At 40.8% G+C, this 23883-nt stretch overlaps 1 protein-coding gene across 1 annotated transcript in view; it reads right to left on the bottom strand.

Annotated features, from left to right (window-relative positions):
* Positions 1–21947, bottom strand: part of BASP1 (brain abundant membrane attached signal protein 1) — a 91146-nt gene extending 69199 nt beyond the window's left edge. The window contains exon 1 of the mRNA XM_087721988.1: positions 21711–21947. The gene's annotated coding sequence lies outside the window, so the exon portion shown is untranslated. The remainder of the gene's footprint in view (positions 1–21710) is intronic.
* Positions 21948–23883: the final 1936 nt, after the last annotated feature.

Raw genomic sequence — 23883 nt, 5'->3', positions numbered from 1 at the left:
ATCATCTCTTAGCTGAGAATGTCCAGAGTCTACAGAATGAGACTTCAAAGATTCTTATTTTATGACTTTGAACTCTGTTCCACTAATGAAAGGGAAGAATATTCAAAGATGTGTGCCTTTCTCAGAGGGATGGAAATTTAAAATAATATTTATTTACTCATTCCTTCATTCAATTTATATAGCCACCCAACTCAGCCACCTGACTCTGGGCAGCTTACAATTTTAAAATTATAAAACAATTATAATTGTTTTATAGCCTCCCACTGAGCCTCCCGCTCAGAAAACTGGGAGTTCAATTCTAGGTAGCAGCTGATGTCCCTCTCATATCTCAAGGGGGAAAAAAATCTCCTGTAAGCTTCATATAGACATTCATCCAGTAAATGCTCAGCTCCATCCGGTCACGCCAACTGTACCCTCAATAAGGTTGTAAAAAGGAAGTGGTTTCTTTTTAGTAAGTAAGCCGAGTAACAGGGCTTTTAACACATTCTGAGCCCCAAGTTTTTAAAGCTTTGCTAAAAGCCAGCAGGGTTGAGGCCATTGTAATCTCTGTGGGGAGAATATTTCATAAGGCAGGTGCTGCAGCAGAAAAGGCCTATATTACAGTTCCCGCCAATCAACACTCTTTGACCGATGGGATCTGTAGCATGCCCACACTGTTGTAGCAATAGCAATATATACTACTTCATAGGGCTTTCAGCCCTCTCTAAGCGGGTTACAGAGTCAGCATATTGCCCCCACAGTCTGGGTCCTCATTTCACCCACCTCGGAAGGATGGAAGGCTGAGTCAACCTTTGAGCTGGTGAGATTTGAACCGCCGAACTGCAGTTAGCAGTCAGCTGAAGTGGCCTGCAGTACTGCACTCTAACCACTGCGCCACCTCGGCTCTGTTGTATCAGATTAGATAGGTAAAAATTCTTGGAAAAAGATGGTTCTTCAGGCAATATAGTATACTAAGTTATACCATACTTCATCAGACCCAATATTAGTAATTGTGATTAGTATATCGTTATTTAACCTTGCTTAGGAAATTCCGCTGCGATTATTTAGGACACTTTTATAAGATTTTTAGCTGCCCTCGCCGATCTGGCACCCTCCAGGTGTCGAAGCAGCAGCTAGAAAGTCACTTGCCTGAGATACTTTAATTTGGATTCCTGCACTCAGCAAGAGGTTGGGCTTAATGCCAAAATGACTCTTCCCAACTTTATGATTTCATGGAACGTCAATCCCCAGAATTCCTCACCAATTTGGCCTTCAGCTTTCCATTATACTGGATGGGTGCCATTTTTGTAGATGCCTGCCCTGTTCCATTACTCTAGATTATATATAAAGAATCAGTTGTCAACATAATTAAGTCTAAATTACTGATCGACAGAGGTAGTCATCAATTAATGGTGGACGACTATCGCACAATGATGTGGTCATAAAATGTGATGTCGGTTGTCACGCCACTTAGCAATGGCAATCCCAGCAATTCTTGTTGCCACTATTAAGTTTCGAGTTTCATTTTATTTATATGCCGCCCTATTCCCAGCGGGACTCAGGGCGGCACACAAACTCAAGGAGGGGAAGGGAAAAACATAAAAACTACAAAAGTACAGGGCATTTAAAACAACCAACAGCCACACGATTTGAGAGGGGAAGGGAACTCATCGACCCCAGGCCTGCTGACACAGCCAGGTTTTAACGGCTTTTCGGAAGGCCTGGAGAGAGGTGAGGGTCCGAATCTCTGCGGGGAGTTCGTTCCAAAGGGCCGGAGCCGCCACAGAGAAGGCCCTCCCCTGGGTAGTGGCCAGATGGCATTGGCTGGTAGACGGAACCCGGAGGAGGCCTACTCTGTGGGATCTAATGGGTCTTTGGGAGGTAATTGGCAGCAGGCGGTCTCTCAAGTACCCAGGTCCAATACCATGAAGGGCTTTATAAGTGACGACTAGCACCTTGAAGCGTGAATCTCATGACACTTAAGCAAGGATGTCACCTCACCCCTGTATGCAATTTCCTCATTGACTTCCTGTATTGGAAGAAGGTTGTGAACAAAGAACTTATCAGCACGGGACATTGTGATGGCCAGAACTTTAAGGACCAGTTGTAAGTTCCCCTAAGTGCTGTTGCAAGTTCAAATGGTTGTTACTATAGACCACCTGCATTTGAAACTACAGTGGGAAACAACCACTTGGCTGTTGCACAGGATCACAGAGTGTCAAGCTCACCACGTCACATTGCTATCATGTGATAATTCAGGACATTTTTCCTCTTCGCAGAGCTGGGGGTGGGCAAGGCCTGTGCATGATACATCCAGCCTGCAGGCTTCCAGTTTGACACCCCTGCCTTAGAATAAGAGGACAAGATAGCTGAAGTGGAACAGATGAAACCTTTCGAGAGGATACCCCCAAATATTCATTAGTTCATTATGATTTCCTTCCCCCCAAAAAAAAATCCCAGGTAAAAATGCTTCATAAAGCCCACTCTTTCCACAATTCTTTGAACTGAAAAATTAGCATTAAAACAATACCAGCTTGTCAGAAAAAGGGATTTGGAGCAAATGTAAGTAGTGAAGAGACTTGAAGGTGTAATTTAACAGAAACATTATAGATTGCATAAAGATTGAGGAGTGTCAACCAAGAAGAGATTGGCAAAACAATAACGACAAAAAAGACGTCAAGTCTTGAGCAAGAAATTTAGCAACTCCAGAGAAAGCAAAGGGGAAGATTTTTTGAGAAGTTGAAACAGAAGCATCAGCAGCAGCAGAACAAAACTTGTTAAGGGCCAAAGTGCGTTGAGTAGAAAGGGAGGAACTGCAGATAATATACCAGTGGTCTCCAATCTTGACAACTTTAAGACTTGTGGACTTCAACTCCTAGAGTTCCTCAGCCAGCAAAGCTAGAGTTGAAGTCCACAAGTCTTCAAGTTGCCAAGGTTGGAGACCACTGTAGTATACCATCAAAGTTTTGAAGAAAGAGGAAGAAAAGAGGAAGTTGATTACAAGATTAAATTAAAGTGAAATGCTTTCTGATCACTATGCTCACTTTGGGAAACAAGGCATTCCTCCTCCCCCCCCCAAAAAAAACCCTATGGGAAAGAAAAGTTAAAAAGTTAAACTGGAAAATTACTTCCCCTAGACAGAATTATTTTGACTGCCAATGGACCCAGGATAAATAGAGCTGTTAAGGACAGGGCTTTAATATAATTATGATGTGAAGACATAATGTCAAAAAAATAAGCTAAGAGGGCTTTAGTTAATTATAGAAGTCAAGCAGTTTAAGGCTTCTTAATAGATAGGGTCTTCTTAGTGTGATATGGAAGCTAAGCTCTGGAACAGGAACAAGTCATTAAAATGGATCTCCATCAAATTGTATTTCTTAGATTAAAATTTATTATTCCAGTTCTACTTGAGTAATTACAAATGAGATTACTTACCCTCACTATTATTGTACTACCTGTCAAGGATATCCCATATATCCTCTTACATTTAATTTACTTTGGTTTGTTTTATTAGAAAATTATGTGGTACTCAAATTACCATATATAGATGGTGGGAGCTGTTATTATGTATGGATGGTATCTACAACATGTCTAAAAACTGTCAAAGATCAATTGCAGTAGAGTCAATATTCTGGATATAAAATAAACTGAAATAAATCAAATATTTTGCCAGGAAGCAATAAGGTTTCTATGGAAATATATAAGAATGGTTTTTGTCTTTTGTTCACATTCCATTAATATACTTGCACCTAAGAAAATATCCTATTTGGTTAATATGAATTATTAACCAATTAGCACAGATTAATGGAGATAGTCATAGGTTTATGGAGGAAAATATTGTGAAAATGAATACTAATTCCATGATATATTCCAATATATATTCCAAGAAGGATGTCTATGTTAATTCTAATTCTAATTAGATGTTTTAAATGTCAGTAATTAGATGTTTAAACAATGGTCAAGCTCCAAGTTTTTCCTTTTCAGGGTGACATTTTAATATGAAAATGGCTTTTTTAATTTTGTGGTTTTTAATAATATTATGGGCATATTTTTTGTTTATATTGCATTAAAGTGTAATGTAAATGACATTGATTATATACCACTATGAGTCCAACTGCAAGAGAATTCTGGGACCTGAATTTTAGAGCCGAAATGGAGCAGTGGTTAGAGTGCAGTACTGCAGGCCACTTCAGCTGACTGTTATCTGCAGTTCAGCGGTTCTAATCTCACCGGCTCAAGGTTGACTCAGCCTTCCATCCTTCTGAGGTGGGTAAAATGAGGACCCAGATTGTTAGGGGCAATATGCTGACTCTGTAAACCGCTTAGAGAGGGCTGAAAGCCCTATGAAGCGGTATATAAGTCTAAGTGCTATTGCTATTGCTACAAATATGAAAGATGAAAACACTTTCAAAAATATATTTCAAATATCAAGCCCAATCTTATTGCTTGGTCTTAAATATAGTGGAAATTCCATTATATTTCCTGCAATGAGAGCTGAAATGTACTGATTTAAATGATATTTGGCTAGAAATTAACAATTGATCAATGTTCTAATGAGAAACTGACCCTTTTGAATAATCCTTATTTAAAATCAGCCAAATTTACTCCACTGATTGAAGTTCTTAGAAGAAAGTTAAGATCTGGAAATCTTAAAATTACATAACAAATATTGGAATTTATCTGTTTATTAAGAACTTGGTTATTCCCCAAAAGATCAGCAGTTCCTGGAAAGACACTTTCGTATCAGATGCCAACAGTTGATTTTTATGAAACGTAACAACTATCACTGTTTGGAATTGCACTTTATTGGTATAAAGCAGAACTATGTTTTTCTGTGGTCAAGATTCAATTTGCTCTTACAAAGTGAGTTGTAGTAACTCTTAGTTGTTCTGTTTTTGTAGTTTTTTTGTTAATTCGTCTTGTAGTTTTATCTTGTTTTGTTCTACTGTATTTGGATTCACATTTTTTTTTCATTTTGTAGTTATATTAAAGCAATAAAACATGTTTAAGACAATAAGACAATAAGAGTTATGAAGCCTGAAGTTCCTAATTAAAATGTCATGGTGGCTATGGATTTACTAGATAAAGTCGGGATAAGCTAATTTCTCTAAGCCTTGTTTCAAGGCTTGGTATCTTTTGTTTATTTGGCACTCAACACAGAAGCATGGCAGATGAGATACCAAATGTTCTACTGTGAACATGAAAGAAGCATCTTTCTTTTAATTACGTTGACACTACATGTTGTTCTCTTCAAAAATAGGCTTCATCTGAAGAGACTTTACAGCACTTAGCTTAAACCCACAATCCACACCCATCAAATTGCCTTGTACATTTGGTCAGCACACACACACACACACACGCCCCCACCCCAATCCTGGCTCATTACCAAAATCTATCTTGCTTTTAGACGCTTTCAGGAGAGACTTAAGAATTGGGGAAAGTGGAATGGAATGAAAATGCCCTATGGTTTCAGTGTATTTATATAACCATGGTTTTTTACATGAAAACCTATAGTACGTATACACATACTGTGTATATGCACAGTCAAGAGGCAGCAGAGGAATCTGGCATCTAAGGAAGAAAAAAAAATATTGCGGAGAATATTTCCCCCTTGTTTCCGGATCTTCTAGTTCTTAAAACAAGTAAACAAAGAAAAACAGACAAATGGTCCCATAAGCACCAAATATTTCTGGCAGAACATTGTTGGATGGCATGGCATTATCCAAGGTCACAACCAGTGGTGGGATTCAGCCAGTTCGCACCTATTCGGGAGAACAGGTTGGTAACTTTCAAAGCAGTTCAGAGAACCGGTTGTCGGAAGAAATCTCCTTTTGTGTTTTTTTTCTGCTTTACAGGGCTAATCCTGTAAGGAAGGCAGGAAGGAAACATTCTGGTGTTGTTTCTAGCCTCATCTTTATTGCCCTGCTTACAGAAACTGCCTCTCCGGTTAACCCTTATTATATTGTAACAGCTAAGATGAAGCGCCCATCGACATGAGTGACCTTGAGTTGGCCACGCCCACCTAGTCACATGACCAGCGAGCCCCACCTACCCAGATGGTCATTTGGGCAGAGAACCGGTTGTTAAATTATTTGACCCACCACTGGTCACAACATAGAGTGTGTGTGTGTGTGTGTGTGTGTGTGTGAAAGAGAGAGAGACAGACAGACAGACAGAGAGACAGAGACAGATAGACAGACAGACAGAGAGAGACAGACAGACAGACAGACAGAGACAGAGAGTTTTAGTGGTATTCATAAAATTGTGTATAAGCTTTCACCTAACAATTAATCATACCTGTTTACCTATTTTCAACACAGAACCATTGTAGAAGGGATCCTGTTGAATGTAAAAGGACCCATTGCTGCTTCTCTTTCTGTCCTCTTTGCATTCCTCTTTGCATTCTCATTCTCTCTCTCTCTCTCCCTCCCTCCCTCCCTCCCTCCCTCTCTCTCTCTCTCTCTCCCTACCTCCCTCTCTCTCTTAGGGATTTCCTCCCAAAACAATTTGTGACAACAGCAATGCTGTCAAAATATCTTGCAATGAATTAAGCCCATAGATATGCACTAATTGTCTTCATTTGCATGTTTATTCTTTTCTCTACGCAACTTTGGTTAATAAAAAGTTCAGATTTATTTGTTACATCACCACTCCTCCCAGCCTGTGAAGGCCACCAGCAAGGTTCTTACCCATTAGGTTTCCCTGGGAACAATTCAGCCTTCATTGCCATTTTTTCCCTCTTTTTCTTATACCCACAAGCTGTACAGGTAGTCCTCGGCGTATGACCACAATTGAGCCCCAAATTTATGTTGTTAAGTGAGACATTTGTTAAGTGAGTTTTGCAACCTTTCTTGCCACAGTTGTTAAGCGAATCTGGCTTCCCATTGACTTTGCTTGTCAGAAGGTTGCAAAAGATGATCATATGACCCTGGGATACTGCAACCGTCATAAATATGGGTCAGTTACCAAGCGTCTGAATTTTGATCATATGACCATGGGGATGTTGCAAAGGTCATAAGTGTGGGGAAAAAACAGTTATAAGCCACTTCTTTCAGTGCTGCTGTAACATTGAATGGTTACTGTTCTGTCCCCCCTTCCTCACTCGTTAACAGACGACAGGCAGACAAACTTAAAAGGAAAGAACTTTATCAGTTCTCGGCTCAGACTGGCTGCGAGCCCAAAAATAAACATAAATAAAGTCTCTGGCAAGAAGATAACAGAATACAAAACAAAACTCTTACAAAGCAATGCACTTCTCCAAGTGTCTCCTTGAATCAGGGTTACAGAAAGCAAATCACTTCTCCAAGTGTCTCTCACAAACAAACCATGACCGATGAATGCTGAACGAACGTTGACTCCTGCAACCAGGGCGTGGCACCATCCGTCCTTTTATCACCAGAAGACGCCCCAGCTGCATTGTTAATCTTGCATCTCGAAAAGACTCACAGGAGACTTCTGCTGAGTCTCAACAGGTTACTAAATAAACTGCTGCTAAGTTAAGGATTACTTGTATTTCCTATCTCTTAGCATGCATCTCAGACTCTAAATAATGATCAATAAATTAATCAGGCAAAACAAAAAGTTTAAAGTACTTAAGCGGCTGAAACATCTTCCTTAGAATTAAAAGAAACAAATCAAACAAGGCTGCATTTCAGCAAGGAACAGCAGCTGGTTCAACTTGTCTGGGCTTGGAAGCTAAGCAGGGTTAGGCCAGTTTAGTACTTGGATGGGAGATCTCAGTGAATATTATTAGAGTTTTAGTAGAAATTACATTCCGAAAGAAGACAGTAGCAACTATTTCCAAGAAAATCATATGGACATATGATTGTAAAGTCACAGGTGTCGTCCTTGATTTACATAAGTAATGCTATATTATTTTTATTTAGTAGATGCTTACTCACTTTGGCAGACACTTCTACTTGCTCAGTAAAAGCAAACAATAACATCACAACACTAAAACAATAATTTTACAAATGTTTCTCTTCTCAGTTCTATTATTATTTAACTATTACTGGATATTGTAATAGTAAAATGCATTACTTTTGGAAAGGATGTATAGGGGGGAATGTTAGTGGCCCATACCTAGCATCCAAGCATAGTTATCTGTTCTGACCCCCTCCTCCGTCCAGTAACGAATGCCGAGACAAGCTTAACTGGAATGTACTTTAATAGCAAGACACCAAGACCTCGGTGGCTGAAAGCCAAGCATAACAAACAGATAAGGACCTTGGCAGCAACTCAGACAAACTCAGGCAGCAATAAACACAGATAGGGCTTGGCAGCAATCCAGCCTGCCAAGCTCACAGTACTGTCCTCCGACATTCAATCCTGTGTTGACTTCTGCAAAGAGGGCCGTGTGCACAAGTAGCTTTTTATAGTCTGGAGAGGAGCCTAATGACCACCAGCTGAGTGCAATCACCTCCTGTAATTGCGTAATTGTTCCTGACGCCTAGTAGCTCTTCGATGGTGTGCATTCAGGAACAACTCACTACTGGCCTCCGGCTCACTCTCCCTTGTCTCCTCCCCACTGGTCCAAGGCTCAGGTGCCTCCTGGAGGCCAACCAGCCTCTCTGCGCCCTGCTCGGAGTCAGAACCCTGTCCAGGGTCCTCCACATCCTCCAGAGACGACTCAGAGGGCCCCTCGCTGTTGGAGTCTGGTGGCAACTCCAACAGCTCCTGCTGGGCCACAACAGTTATCAAAGATTCACTGAACCTTTCCCGAGAGTAACGAGCATCTTGCCCTTGCTTTCCAATGTCAAAAGTTCATCTGTAAAATATAACATTTCCAGAGTAGCCAGGAATGACATTTGTACTCTTCCTTCCAGTCTCTCTTGCAGCATTGCTGTTTCTGCCACCACTGCTATCAGTTATTTTTTTATATTGATTTATCATTTGTGCCTGAGGAGATACATTATGTAACACAAGGCTCAATGGAAAGCATTTAGCTCAGTGCCTGTGCAGAGTTAAAGAAGAGGTGTGCGAAACCAACAGGTGGTCCTGAGCAGGACATCTAAGTATGGATGCACAAAATGCTTTGAGCGGAAACTTATTCCAAAGTGGCTATTGAACATACCGTGCACACACTACTTGGACCTTTGTAGTTTATGATTGAGTTAATCTGGTAATTTCATTTCCAATTTAGCCAGCACAGCCACAGAGATAAATGATGATCCTATCGCTATCAGCTCAGGCTGGATATGTGGAGTGGGATTCTGCAATACAGCAGGAATTAATTAGCAAGGTCAGGACGGAAGAGGTTGTGGGCTCGATTTTGCTACTCCCTTTGCACAAACTAGAAAAGACAGCTTACTTGACAGGTAATAGCAATAGCAATAGCAGTTAGACTTATATACCGCTTCATAGGGCTTTCAGCCCTCTTTAAGCAGTTTTAACTGTTGAGCAAGTTTCTCCCCCAACGTTCCTCTTTTATGCCTTAGCTCGGTGCTGTCTGTGATCCATGTCCCTGAATTAAAGACCTCTCTGGACAAAATTTAGAAGAAATCAAAATCAAGGAGTTGTCAGTTTGCCTGAAGCAAAAGACGACAGGAAAAGTAAAACTGGGGAATCTAGGAATTACAGTAAACAGCATTTGCTCTGCTGGAGGCTCACAAGAAACATTCTGAAAAGTCTTTAAATGTTTATTAAAAAGAAAAAAAAGGATATTTGCAGTATTTCTAATGCCTGCTAATTAAGGAAATGTTATGAGTCTTTATATTAAAAAATAATAATATCATGTTATGACTTGCTTCTGCAATTTCCTTCCTTCCCAATTTTTAATTTTCTCTAGGGTGCATTTTTAAATGATTATGGGGATTTGCACCATTATATAGGAGCATAAGCCATGTGTCCAGAGATTCGCAACAACCCTCCTAACTCCTTTCATTTGCTATGATGGTGAAAAATAACTGAGACTAGCGAGTTAATTTTTGTAGTCTTCTAGCAAGGACAGCTAAAACCTAGGTCCCATCTGGGTTACTTACTTATGAGGGTGGAGACGCTTAATTGTATGAATTGTATAAAGTTTCCACTCAAGAAATTAGAAAATCTTTGAGAATACGAGTCTGCGTAATGATTACCAGGAGGAAGCAAATCCTTGTGGAAATTTCTCCCATCATAACAGAGGTGGGTTCCTACCAGTTCGCACCTATTCGGTAGAACCGGTTCATCAAATCTACCGAACCGGTTAGAAGAGGTTCCATCAGTGGACCCGGAAAGCAGGTCACACCTACAGAAGAGGTTCCAAATTTTTTTGAAACCCACCACTGATCCTTGGATATGATTATTCTACACTATCATGCTCCTATTTATAAAACTCAGTGCCTCTGTGAAAGGTAAGGATGACTACTGCGTTTGTGGTGCAATCAGAACATTGCGGGTGTTGAAGTTGTTTTAACGTAAACCAAAGATGCCTTTTTAAAAAACAAGTTTACATCATATTCTTATGCATGCCAGTGCTGTGTGTGAGGTAATTTAAGGTGGTTCTGACAAGTGTCGTCGGCATCTTCATATCCGGTCACATGGGCAGCAAGCCACTCCCATCCGGTCACATGGGCGGCAAGCCACTCCCACAAAGGAGGCCACACCCACTGAGTAGGTTCGAACAATTTTTGAAACCCACCACTGCATCATAAAGATATCTATGCACACTGTTGAGACATCAACTGGGGAAGTGCTCACTTCCTCAGTCCAATGCACCTAAATTGTTGCTTAGGGATCTGAAAAATGCTACTGATCTTTCATTTTCCACTTGGTTTCACAAATATAGCAAAGTGGGCTTAATCATCAGGCAATGTAAGGCCGTTATTTCAAACAGCAGAGTTGAGCTATCATAAAAGGGGAACAATGAGTAGGTGACAAACCTCTAAGAATCAGCATATGTTTTACCTGAAAAGGGGGGAAAACAGTCATTAGGCAATACCTCTAAATCTCATATATGCTAAGCCACTTTATCTTTTTTTTGCACTGTTTTCTCCAGTGTTCCATCACTATTATGTGGTTTGTTGTTTCATCTTTCTTTTGTTAAAATGCCATCTTTTTCCTTTTCCAGAATGCAGCCGCGCGAGCGATATTGGGTGTACATAGATATACCCATGTTATTAGAAAGGAGAGGAATAGGAGAAAGGGAAAGGCAGAGGAAGAATGGGAGGGAATGTAAGAGTAGGAAAGAGGGGAGGAATGGGAAGAAGAGGGGAAGGGTAAAGGGGAGGAAGGGGAAGGAGAGAAGGGAAAGGAGAGGGGGAAGGAAGGAAGGAGAGAAGAAAGAGAAGAAAGGGGGGTAGGAAGGACGGAGGGAAGGAAGGAGGGAAGGAAGGAGAGAAGAAAGGAGGGAAGGAAGGAGAGAAGAAAGGAGGGAAGGAAGGAGGGAAGGAAGGAGGGAACGTAGGAGAGAAGGAAGGGGGGAAGAAAGGAGGAAAGGAAGGGGGAAAGGAAGGAGAGAAGGAGAAAAGAAAGGAGGGAAGGAAGGAAGGAGGGAAGGAAGGAGGGAAGGAGAGAAGGAGGGAAGGGGAAGGAGGGAGGGAAGGAAGGGGAGTAGGAGAGAAGAAACGAGGGAAGGAAAGAGGGAGGGAGGGAAGAAGAAGTAGGACCGTTGTAAGATAAGATGGATCTATGGGATGATAAAAAAGCAATCTTCAAGTATATTGTCAACAGTAGGGAAAAATTGTTATAAATACATATTATTAATAACAGTTATGAGATCATATAATTGTGAATGTATATATGAAATTGATAAAAGAAAAGAAAAAAAAGATATACCCATGTTACACCTATCCTCCGCGAGCTGCACTGGCTCCACATTGGTCTCCGGACGTGCTTCAAGGTGCTGGTCGTTACTTTTAAAGCCCTACATGGTTTAGGACCTGGCTACCTGAGAGACCGCCTCCTGCCACTTACCTCCCAACGACCAATAAGATCGCACAGGTTGGGCCTCCTCCGGGTGCCGTCGACCAGACAATGCCGGCTAGCGGCCCCCCGGGGGAGGGCCTTCTCTGTAGCTGCGCCAGCCCTGTGGAACGATCTACCCGTAGAGATCCGGACTCTTACCGCTCTCCCAGCCTTCCGTAAAGCCACCAAGACCTGGCTGTTCTGGCAGGCCTGGGGCTGTTGATCAATATCCAGCCCCACTCTTAGACAGAATGGATGGCGTGTAATTTTAATAATTGTATCTTTTATCTTAAATTTTTAAATGCTTTTTTATCTGCCTGTAAGCCGCCCAGAGTCCCAAGGGAGTGGGCGGCATACAAATTTTATGAAATTGAAATTGAAATTTCCAGTTTTTATTTTTCTTCTCACTCACCCTTACCAAATCAGAAAAGGGAAAATAATAGAATGATCGGAGGGAGGGAAGGAGGGAGAGAAGGAGGGAGGGAGGAGGAAAATGAAGGATTGTTTTTATTATTTATTAAATGTATGTGCTACCAATCTCAGCAATAATTATATTTTCTTAGAAGTTAAACAAATCTCAAAAAGTTTTAATAAACAATGTAACAACAAATAAATAGCATTGAATTGTCGGTTGTAATAAGGGCCATGGTGGCGCAGTGGTTAGAATGCGGTACTGCATTCTACTTCTGGTGCCTGCCAGCTGCCTGCAATTTGGCAGTTCAAATCTCACCAGGCTCAAGGTTGACTCAGCCTTCCATCCTTCAGAGGTTGGTAAAATGGGGACCCAGATTGTTGGAGGCAATATGCTGACTCTGTAAACTGCTTAGAGAGGGCTGTAAAGCACTGTGAAGCGGTATATAAGTCTAAGTGCTATTGCTATTGTATAATATTGCATTTTGCAATATATTGCAAGAAGATTTTGAAAAATAAAATAGGAGAAATGCAACATATTCCCTGTATCGGATCAATTTTCCACTTTTGCATGTCTTTGAAGATTGACTAAAGCAAATATACTTTTCCCAAAAGGAAGATTTTTTTTAAAAAAAAATGGCGAAACTACAAATGGAAAATTTGAACTGGGATAGTTTTCCCTTTTTTTTCTTAGCATCATTCATTCTGCAAACCTACTAGGTGTAAGTTATTATTTTCAAATATTTTTAGATGTTCTAACTGTGTAAAAAAAAGAAAATGGTAGTATATATGATGTTAAGATACTACAGAGAAAAAGGATATTCTTACAGTATGTTCCATTCTCCGTAGGTGGTTTCTTTGGTACACAGCTTAATGCATGTACCATCTATTATACAGCACATGGTTTCTATTTTCAAGTCTCTGATGCTTTTAGGAATTTGTACCTTGACTTCATGTACTGATGTTTAGCTGAAATGTGAATTGATTGACAAGCGAAAGGCCAACTAGTTCACACCCTTCAGCCCATCCCCCACAAGTTATTTCCTGAATCAACTCAGCTATTTAATCTAAAACATTCATCCTTCAACCCACCAAAAGGGTTGGTGTTTGGGAGGGAGACATTTTCTCTAAGCTTGCCCTATTCTGCATACTTACTTTCCCATAAAATGGAGATTAAAGTAGAAAAACTACTAATACGTAAGGTGTTTCTATGTGTGTGGGAAGTATTGGGTGTTTTTTTTTAATTATCTGACATAGATAACCTGTTGAAGTAATAAGTTTTATCAGATGGCAAGCAGTATTTTTCCTTAATGGAGATATTATTTTACTCTTTTTTTGTTAGCCCCTTTTCCAATGCAATTTCTGTAGTCTCTAACTGTAGCCGATTTATTAATCTATTGTGTGTGTGTGTGTGTGTGTGTGTGTGTGTGTATACATACATACATACATACATGCATGCATGCATGCATTCATACATACATATATATTCTAACTGTTGATTTATTAATCTATATTGTGTATGTACCCAGATACATACATAATATACATATACACCAGAGGTGGGTTCCTACCAGTTCGCACCTATTCGGTAGAACCGGTTCATCAAATCTACCGAACCGGCTAGAAGAGGTTCCACCAGTGGACCCGGAAAGCAGGCCACACCTACAGAAGAGGTTCAAAAATTTTTTGAAACCCACCACTGACACAGAGAGAGAGAGAGAGACAGAGACAGAGACAGACAGACAGACAGGTAGACAAGACAGACAGACAGGTAGACAGACAGACAGACTGACACAGAGAGAGAAAGAGAAAGAAAGGAAGAAAGAAAAAAAAGAAAAAAGAAAAAAGAAAGAAAAAGAGTGAGAGAGAGATGAAAGAAAAAAAGAAAAAAGGGACAGAGAGACAAAAGGAAGGAGAGAGAGAGAGAGAGAGAGAGAGAGAGAGAGAGAGAGAACACATGGCCAGTAAGCCACTCCCACCAGGTCGCATGGCTGCCAAGCCACTCCCACCAGGTCACATGGCCAGCAAGCCACTCCCACCAGGTCACATGGCCAGCAAGCCACTCCCACAAAGGAGGCCACACCCACAGAGTAGGTTCCAAAAATTTTTGAAACCCACCACTGATATACACATATATACATAGATTTTATATACATGTACAATCTATATCAGTAGGTTTCATTTTTTTCCATATACACACATACACAAAAGGTGTTGTATAACAAAACAAAGTAATAGTTCACTAACCATACTACCTTTCTAAAGTAATGGTATGCATGTTTCTGTGATCAACACTTTGTGACATTCGGGATAATAATTTCCAAAATGTTTAACTGCAGGACAGGCTTAGCATTCATATCCCCCTTGTATATGATTGAGACAGCCTGCTGTATACCAAGTAAGTAGGGTGTTTGCAATCGTACATGTCTGGGAAGATCTGATGAAGAGAAAGTTGAGTTGACTTGCCTGTTTATTAATCTAGTCAACCAGCCTCAAACTTCGTTGTCTGGTCAAAAAAAAAGCAAGGAAAAAACCAATAGGAAAAAATTCTCATTACTTCCAAAGCTTTTCATCAAACATCTCGATGCTGCTTACAGAGCTCTAGTAATTCAGAAATGGTTGTTTTTTTGCTCTAGACCAGTGTTTCTCAACCTTGGCGACTTTAAGTCCTGTGGACTTCAACTCCCAGAATCCCCCAGCCAGCTCTGCTCTGCTGGCTGGGGGATTCTGGGAGTTGAAGTCCACAGGACTTAAAGTCGCCAAGGTTGAGAAACACTGCTCTAGACTTTTATTTGAATATCATTATAAGCACATATTTCATCCCGTATCCGTATCAGATGTATCACAGAACCATTCTTTTCATTTGGGAGCACACTCAACTGTTTTTGGGGAAAACAACTCAGTTTGATCATACAATTTTGCTGTCTAAATGAGCTCATCATTACATCACTACACAGCTTTCTGCCATATCAGGCCCAGTCCGGCAACATCCTATTTACATTAAAGTTATGCTGCGGGATCTCCAAACCTGCCAGTCAAATTAAGGACCAGACTGTGTATTGTATCTGCGAAGACAAATCTACCAATCCTGTGCTATAGTGTCTGCTTGTTTACTGCATAGAAAAGTGTTATCATACTGCCAGCTACAGCTCTTAATGTGAAGACTGGAGACAGGATAACACATTGCTCTATGCAATAAGATAGTTATAAATGTTACAGAATAGGACCAGGCATTTGCAGAATGTTGATTTAGACATTTTCTCCAGTGCATTCAGGCCCTGAAATTATGTTTTCCTCTACAAACTGTGGTTGCTGTATTATATGGAGTCCTTAGACTGACTTAAGATCACGGTAGAGATTATGTAATGTAGAATTATGGCGTAAGATCCTCTTTTTTTTTTAACAAAGAAGCAAGAACTACACAGCCCTTTGAATTTGAAACAAAATTTGAATTCGAAACAAAGGGGTAATTCAGAGTATACAGGTGTGCAAAATAGCACCTGTCTACAGCTCCTTAAACCAAATTCAGAGTGTCGCACAACGCTATCAATGACCAGAATTAAAAGCTAAAAGGGCCAATCACTTCTGAAATTTCAGATAGATGAAGCCTGGCCATAGTTTCCAGCAATTAGATGAAAAGAAAAAAAATCCAGCACCTGTTTAACCTGTTTAATAGCAATAGCAATAGCAGTTAGACTTATATACCGCTTCATAGGGCTTTCAGCCCTCTCTAAGCGGTTTACAGAGTCAGCATATCGCCCCCACAGTCTGGGTCCTCATTTCACCCACCTCGGAAGGATGGAGGGCTGAATCAACCTTGAGCCGGTGAGATTAGAACCGCTGAACTGCAGATGAAGTCAGTCAGCTGAAGTACTGCACTCTAACCACTGCACCACCTCAGCTCGGTTTAAAGTGTCATCTGATTGAAAAGTTGAACTGGGAAAAAAAATAAGGGGGAATGCCAATTCAGTCTATGACCTGTTAAGACTAAATAGCTTTTTTTTCTGAAAAATGGGTGTGTCTGTTGCAACAGAGTATGATAGAACAATGATGGCAGGGGGAAATGTAAAAAAATTGGCATAAATGGTATATAATGACAAAGTGAGGTAGGATAGGTAAGTTCCAGTTTTAAGACGTATTTTCAGAAAAGAATTCAGAGTAATTCTATTATACTTGATTACAGAGTTTGAAATATTGATCAAGAAGATATGTTTGTAAATTAAGTAACATAATGTTTGTATTTTCAGTAGGCACTCAATCCGAGGGAGGTAATGTATTGCACCCTAAGAAATTAATTTCGGTTTGCACGTGTGTTTTTGCTAAAGATGAGGCCAAAGCCAACTGAGGAGGGAGGAAGGGCACATCATTTTGAAAATGGTTTCCTTTTAAGCTACATCACTTCCAGACATTTAATTCACTAATTAGGCCAAGACCTAGCAAAACAATAGTTGTGCAATACTTTAAGGATATCAGTTAATCAAGTCTCCCTAGCTAGTAATCAAAAGTAGTACTAGGCCATAATCATAGTGGTGATCTCCAGAAGAGACTTCAAATTCAATCTAATCCCATGAATTATACATCCTTCAGCTGACAGATTTTCACTTGAGCTATACTATATTTTGCTTGTGGGATGTTATAAACTTCAGAATTTCAAACTTTTTTTTCTGTAATAAAGAGGGGCGAAGAAGAAGGAGGGGAAAGAGAACAAGAATGGAAACAGGAACCGTAGAAATTCTGCTTCTTTTAACATAAAATATGACCCACTTGACAGAATTTTGATTTTCTCACTTTCAAGGCAAAAACCATTTGCACAAATCTTCTGGAAAACACGTGAACTGGCATTTTCAAACAAAAAAAAAAGCGAAAGCCTCCATGGAAGATTAAATTTTGCAAGTGAGAACAGACAGAATTAAAGATGTACTACATAACAGACAAGTAATGAATCCAGTCAAACGTATTTAAAAAGAAGTTCCTTTTTGTTTCTGAGAAGGAAGTTACTGCCCAAATAGTCCTCTCAAGTACATGCTATATACTGAGAATTTGTTCCTTTAAACACAATGATACTTTCTTCCAAGTAAAAACACATTATATCATACTTACCCGGAACTGTCTTCCAATGAAATCAGAAGATACTTCTAAGCAAACATTAGGTTACTGGCTGATCATTAATGACAAAGCAACTTCATCAGATCATTTAATCTTGTTAAAAATATGTCACATGGAAGCAACACCTACTAATTCTCAAATGTACCTCTGGCTGCTGTATTACAGATATGAATGTCAACCATTGACTCAAGAGACTTTGCAAAAAATAAAATAAAAAGAACTTAGGGTGTTAGAACAAAGTTTCATTCTATGTTGCAAATTTCAGCAGGCTTCATCAACTTCTGCTTTTCCTATGAAAGATGGTTTTCTAAGTATAACTACACTTACATAGTATGTTTAGTTAGTCAGCAACAATGACAGGAAAATAAAAGACACATTAGAAAATATGTTTTATTTGCAGTTTTCTAGGACAGCTTGACACTTATTTTTTTCCCCCTTACCATCTATTTATAACATACGTTTGAAGGGATACAGAGAGCAGACGAGACTATAAATATTATCTCAAACAGAACTTAAGCAATGTTAGATCACTTGAGCAAGATCTTAAGACTAATTCAGTTAAGACGTTTTTCTCAGTTGCAGAGCAGCAATGCTGCACGTGATAGATTTCCTCAACAGTTAGTTTACTAACAAATTTCCTGAATTACTCAATCAGATAGTTTAACAACTTACCACACACCAAAGCAAAGGAGGGGGAAAAGGAGTGAGTGTAGGCTGCAAAAATCTGGATCACCATTAGAGGGCAACAAAGTGATACAGAAAAGTCTTTGGAGTTGTTTGCCATAAGTATTATTTCAGGGTAGAGAATATAGCCCTTGGGATATATAGCTCATAAAATAAAACTATACAAATTACAATTGGAGTACTTATTCCATTATTGGGAAATACTCAGTAATAAACAGATCCTTTAATAGGAAGCCTTACATAATAAAAAGCCTTATTCTCCTTCCAAATTTCTAGTTTCTATTTTCTCTTCTCATATCTAAACCAAAGCTGCTACTTTTAATAGTCCCACTTCCATGCCTCCATGTGGTTTTTTTCTCAGAAAGTCTGTTCATTGGCCCAACTCTTGCCCTTAGACAAGAGTTAAACTGGGTTAATTTATTATGGCAAAATTATATATCTGTCTGCTTTGTGTCTTTTTTGTAATTAAATGAATGCTGAACAACAGATTGAGACAATTGCTGCAGTTATTACCATGTTAGCAACCAACAATCCCAATTTATATCTTGTTTTGTTTGGCAATTGAATACTTCCAATTGTGGCTTTTCAAATTTGTTGCAAAACTTGCCCTTCTTTGGTAAAATATCCTCCTCACCCAGGCTAAACCTGGGTGGTGTTCCGTTACTATTTTGGAAAACCTGTGGGTAAAGCAATAAATTGATTTTGAGGCCTGTAGATGGAAGGAAGATACCCAATCAACACTCAAGATAGTATTTAATTGGCTGAATTATTATTGTTTCGCTAGATTGAAAGATAAGATAGACACAGACAATACACTCACTTGGGCCTACTACTGGTTATTCATTTTTAACGTAGCAGTTTTTGATAAGACAAATCTCTCAGTAGATCGGTATCTGGGAGAAGCTTGACAATTTAAGTGATTTCCTCTATTATAAATATCCCAGGCAACCAACATCTTCTGAGATGAGTTTGACCATTTGCATCAACCACCCACACAATAAGAAACATACATCCATATTAAAAAATAAGGGGAAATCACCATCTTAAAGCTGCTACTTGACAAATGTAGAATTTTCTCAGCTCTCTTAAATTGTTGAATCTAAACAAATGTTAATTGCACACACCTTACTGGTTAGACTTTATCAACTGGGGGGGAAAAAGAGAATTTGATCACTTCCAGAATCTGCTATAATAGCAACATTGACACTCAAGTGTGTTGATGCAGTTGCTAAGCTTCACTAAAATAAAGCCAGTTATCTTTATGTCCCTAACAAGTACTTTTGCTACACGTTAATACAGAGGAATGGGGAAATGGTGGAATTCATGCTCTCAATAAACAACTGGGGAAAACAAGAGAAGCAATCAGTGGCGTTTGAAGCAACAGACTAAAAAGGTGGGAATCTGAATACCTTCATCCATTTCTGTCCTCACAGGAAACCATTACAGAAAAGAAAGCATCCCGCTAAGGTGGGGGGGAGAAAAAATGTGAATAACGGTGGCAGCTTGAGTCCCTGCTATGGCAACAGCTCCTTTTTAAGTATCATGAAATGTGGGATTTAATTGCATTACGCACACTGACATTCCCTCATTGTCATCTTCCAAAGGATCAGCCTAATTAGTGCATTTCAACTACCCTTCTAATCTTTGCAGACAAGATGGCCAGCTTTAGCAGATACTAGTTGGAAGAGTAGAGGGGGGAAAAAACCGTCTATGAAATGGTCGCCCCAGTTCTCAGCAGTGGCTTGAGAGCCATTTTGCAAGACAGGAGAGTGAGAGGGTGGGGGGAAAACCACAGCCTACACCCACCATTTTCATTTATTTACCTTGCTTTTTCATTAATTTCAATGGTACGGGAGGTATCTTATCTGCCATAAAACTATTGAATCATAATATCACACTAATGACAATCCTACCCATTCTACCACCAACAAGGATTTCCCTCTTTAATAACAGTCATAATAATTTCATCCATGTGGGATTCTATATGCTGAACACTTTTTTAAACACTGGGTTTCAAGCCAATGCAAATCTTTTTCAAATGCAATTATTATTTAAGTGGGGGGTCTCTTGATGGATGGATTTCCTAAAATGCCTGTCCTACAAGATCAACTCTCTCAAGATGTCAGTCTTTGTTCCAATAATTCTGATGTGAATAAGGATGGAACGGCTGGTCTCATCTCTCTTCCACACCCTGCTTTCTTACGCATGCGCCACGGCAAGACAAAGGAATAGGTAATTACAGAAGAGTTTCATTCATTTCCCCTGCAGTACCGCAAAAAGAGAAGCCAAATTGGAAGGTTTTTCTCACCTAGGTACGCGATGTGGCAAAAAAAATATATCCTATGCAAGCATGCACACCACCCGTGGCTCCTTTAAAAAAAGCCACCCTTTAATTAAACAAGGGTGGCCGGGTTTAATATCTCCAGGGTTGCAATTTAAATGCACATCCTAAAAAGGCACTCCGCAAGGGTGGAGGAAGGAAGGAAAACGCCAGGATTTGCAAGATACACAGATTTGCTTTTGTATGTGTGTGTGTGTGTGTGTGTGTTTGTGTGTGTGTGTGTGTGTGTGTGTGGAGAGGAAGGGTCTTTCCTATGAATATTCATGGGGCGCGGAGCATCTGTGCAAGTAATTCTGATCTTAATAAAGATGGATCGCCCTGTTTTTTTTTTAAAGCTCTTGTCTTGCAAGCTTTTGTATTAAACATGGGTGGGGGATTAAAACTGTGGCAGCGTCTTTCTTTTAAAAAAAATCACATCCGTGAGTGACTAACAAAACCATAAGCTCTTTTCTTCAAAGCAAAGAGGGGTGGGGGGAGAAAGAAAACCAAATCAACACATGCCCGAATGGTTCAAATTGGCAGATGTCCATTTACAAAGGAAGTCTTATTACCCCCCCCCCCTCCTTCTCCTCTCCACCCCGCCACGCCGCCCATCAGTTCTCTGATGAAAGAATCTGCACGGTTACTTTGGTAACGTTTGAGCACCGGGCACTCCCAAAATGTTTGGAGTTTTCCACCGAGCGATCCACAGGTAATCCGGTGAAAAGCCTTCTCCAGCTCTTGAGAATCCTTCGGAGGGTTCTCTCTACAAGCGCTCCCTCCTTCCCTCCTTCTATCCCCTCCACCCACCCACCCACCCAAATCTTCTGCAGGGTCTTTAGCAGGGATGAATGCCACCCCACCCCACCCCTCCCGCGCGCACCCAGCCTTTTCTCCTGCAAAAGGCGAGTGGGTGCCTTTCTCAAAAGCTTCCTCCCAAAAGCCCCTCCAGCCCCCATCTTCCCACGCGTGTTCTCCATCAGGCGACCATCCCGCCGTGCACGGCAGGTTTCATTCCTCTACATTTTCCCGCAATAAAAGAAAAACCCCACCGCGATGGTTCTCTTTCGGAGGAGTGAAAAGCCAGGCATGTGCGCTCCATATAGGCGACTCCCAAGAATGGCATCCGTTCCTTCCCCTATAGCGTCGTTTTTAAGCCCCATTAAGACCCATTCTTTCATCTCATGCACGCAGGCGAGCATGCACACCCTTCATACGTGCATACCTGCCCGAAATCGTTTGGGGAGAAGCGTGCAAAACCCCACAGTCTGGAGGGAAGAATCCAATCCAAAAACCAAGCGCTCAGAAGGCGCACGGAAAGCCTTACCTTCTGTTCCGCGGCTCCCCGGTCCCCTTTGGTGCGTTATTGGGGTTGGTTGGGTGGGTGGCTCACAAAGAGAGAGAGAGGCCCGGCTAAGCCCCCCGCGCCCACTGACTGAGACGCCGGAGATCTCCCTCGCTCGGTGGCTGGGAGTGGAGTGGCTGGTGCTGGCTGATTGGAGCAACGCCGCCGCCCGCCGCCGCTGCTGCTGCCGCCGCTACTGCCTCTGCATTTCGCTCGCCCGCCCCGCTTCTCTCGGTGACAGTCTGTGTGGGCAGTTCAAAAGCCACACGGGAACGCGCGCGCGCGCGCGCACGCCACTCTCTCTCGCTCTCACTTCCCCCCCACCCACCCTCGGTTTGACGGAGGGTTTTTTCCTCCCCTTCCTCTTTTTTTTAAAAAAACATTCTCCCTCCCCCCAGCTCCACGCAAAGCTCGCTCGGGCTCGCCCTTAAGGGGGCGTCCTGAGCCCAGGTTTTGATAGAGAGAGAGAGGGAGGGAGAGAGGGAGAGAGAGATAGGCAGGCAGGCAGAGGTAGGTAGGTGGATGGATGGATGAAGATAGAGAAATAGAGAAATGGATAGATAGATAGATAGATAGATAGATAGATAGATAGATAGATAGATAGATAGATAGATAGATAGATAGATAGATAGATAGATAGATAGGGAGAGGGACGGACAGACAGATATAGATATAGATATAGAAGAGGAGAGAGAGAGAGAAATAGATAGATAGATAGATAGATGATAGATGATAGATAGATAGATAGATAGATAGATAGATAGATAGATAGATAGATAGATAGATAGATAGATAGATAGATAGATAGGGAGAGGGACGGACAGACAGATATAGATATAGATATAGAAGAGGAGAGAGGGAGAGAAATAGATAGATAGATAGATAGATAGATAGATAGATAGATAGATAGATAGATAGATAGATAGATAGATAAGGAGAGGGACGGACGGACAGACAGATATAGATATAGAAGAGGAGAGAGAGAGAGAGATAAGGAGAGGGACGGACGGACAGACAGATATAGATATAGAAGAGGAGACGTGGTTTGGAAGGGGTCTAAACGCAGCTTATATTAATATTGGCAGCTCGGGCTCCAAGCTCCGTTTAGACCCCTTCCAAACCATGTCTCCACTTAAGACAAGCAAAGCCTATATAGGTGCGTTGTTGATATGAAGTCGAGACGTGGTTTGGAAGACGTGTCTCCACGTAGCTTTGAGCCACAGCTGCCCATTTCCCACGAAAAGGGCTCTTAAGGGAATTGGAGAGGGGGGGGGGCGGGAAGGAATCAAATAGAATCCCGTCTTTTCTTCTCTCCCAAGGCCGTTTTTTCAACCTCCACAGGTAATGGGTGTTTTTGTTTTATTTTTTTCCCCCTTCCCTCCCAGTGTGTTTGGAGAGCCTCCCTCGTGGGGCGCGCGGGCGAATTCCGGCACCATCCTCGAGACTGGAACGAAAGACAAGGGAGCGCGCGCGCGCGAGCGACAGAGCAACACGCGGTCTGGTCTTGCTTTCTCTGGAGGAGCTGCCGCTCGCAGACAGGATGAAAAAGATGGATGGATGGATGGATGGATGGATGGATGGATGGATGGATGGATGGATGGATGGATGGATGGAGAGATAGAGAGATGATAGATAGAGAGATAGAGAGATAGAGAGATGATAGATAGATAGATAGATAGATAGATAGATAGATAGATAGATAGATAGATAGATAGATAGATGATAGATAGAGTTAGATAGAGAGATGATAGAGAGAGAGAGAGTAGATAGATAGATAGATAGATAGATAGATAGATAGATAGATAGATAGATAGATAGATGATAGATAGATGATAGATAGATAGAGTTAGATAGAGAGATGATAGATAGATAGAGAGAGAGTAGATAGATAGATAGATAGATAGATAGATAGAGTTAGAAAGAGAGAGAGATATATATGATAGAGAGAGAAAGAGAGATAGATAGATGATAGATAGATAGATAGATAGATAGATAGATAGATAGATGGATGGATGGATGATAGATAGATAGATGATAGATAGATAGATAGATATGATAGATAGAGTTAGTTAGAGAGAGAGAGATGATAGATAGATAGTTAGAGAGAGAGAGAGAGATGATAGATGATAGATAGATAGAGAGAGAGAGAGAGACA

This window comes from Thamnophis sirtalis, unplaced genomic scaffold (genome assembly GCF_051295495.1).
Source record: "Thamnophis sirtalis isolate CommonGarterSnake01/CBP01778 unplaced genomic scaffold, rThaSir2_p1.2 scaffold_8, whole genome shotgun sequence".
Classification (NCBI taxonomy): Eukaryota; Metazoa; Chordata; class Lepidosauria; order Squamata; family Natricidae; genus Thamnophis; species Thamnophis sirtalis.
Note: the sequence above shows the minus strand (reverse complement) of the source record. Positions and strands in the feature narration are given on the sequence as shown.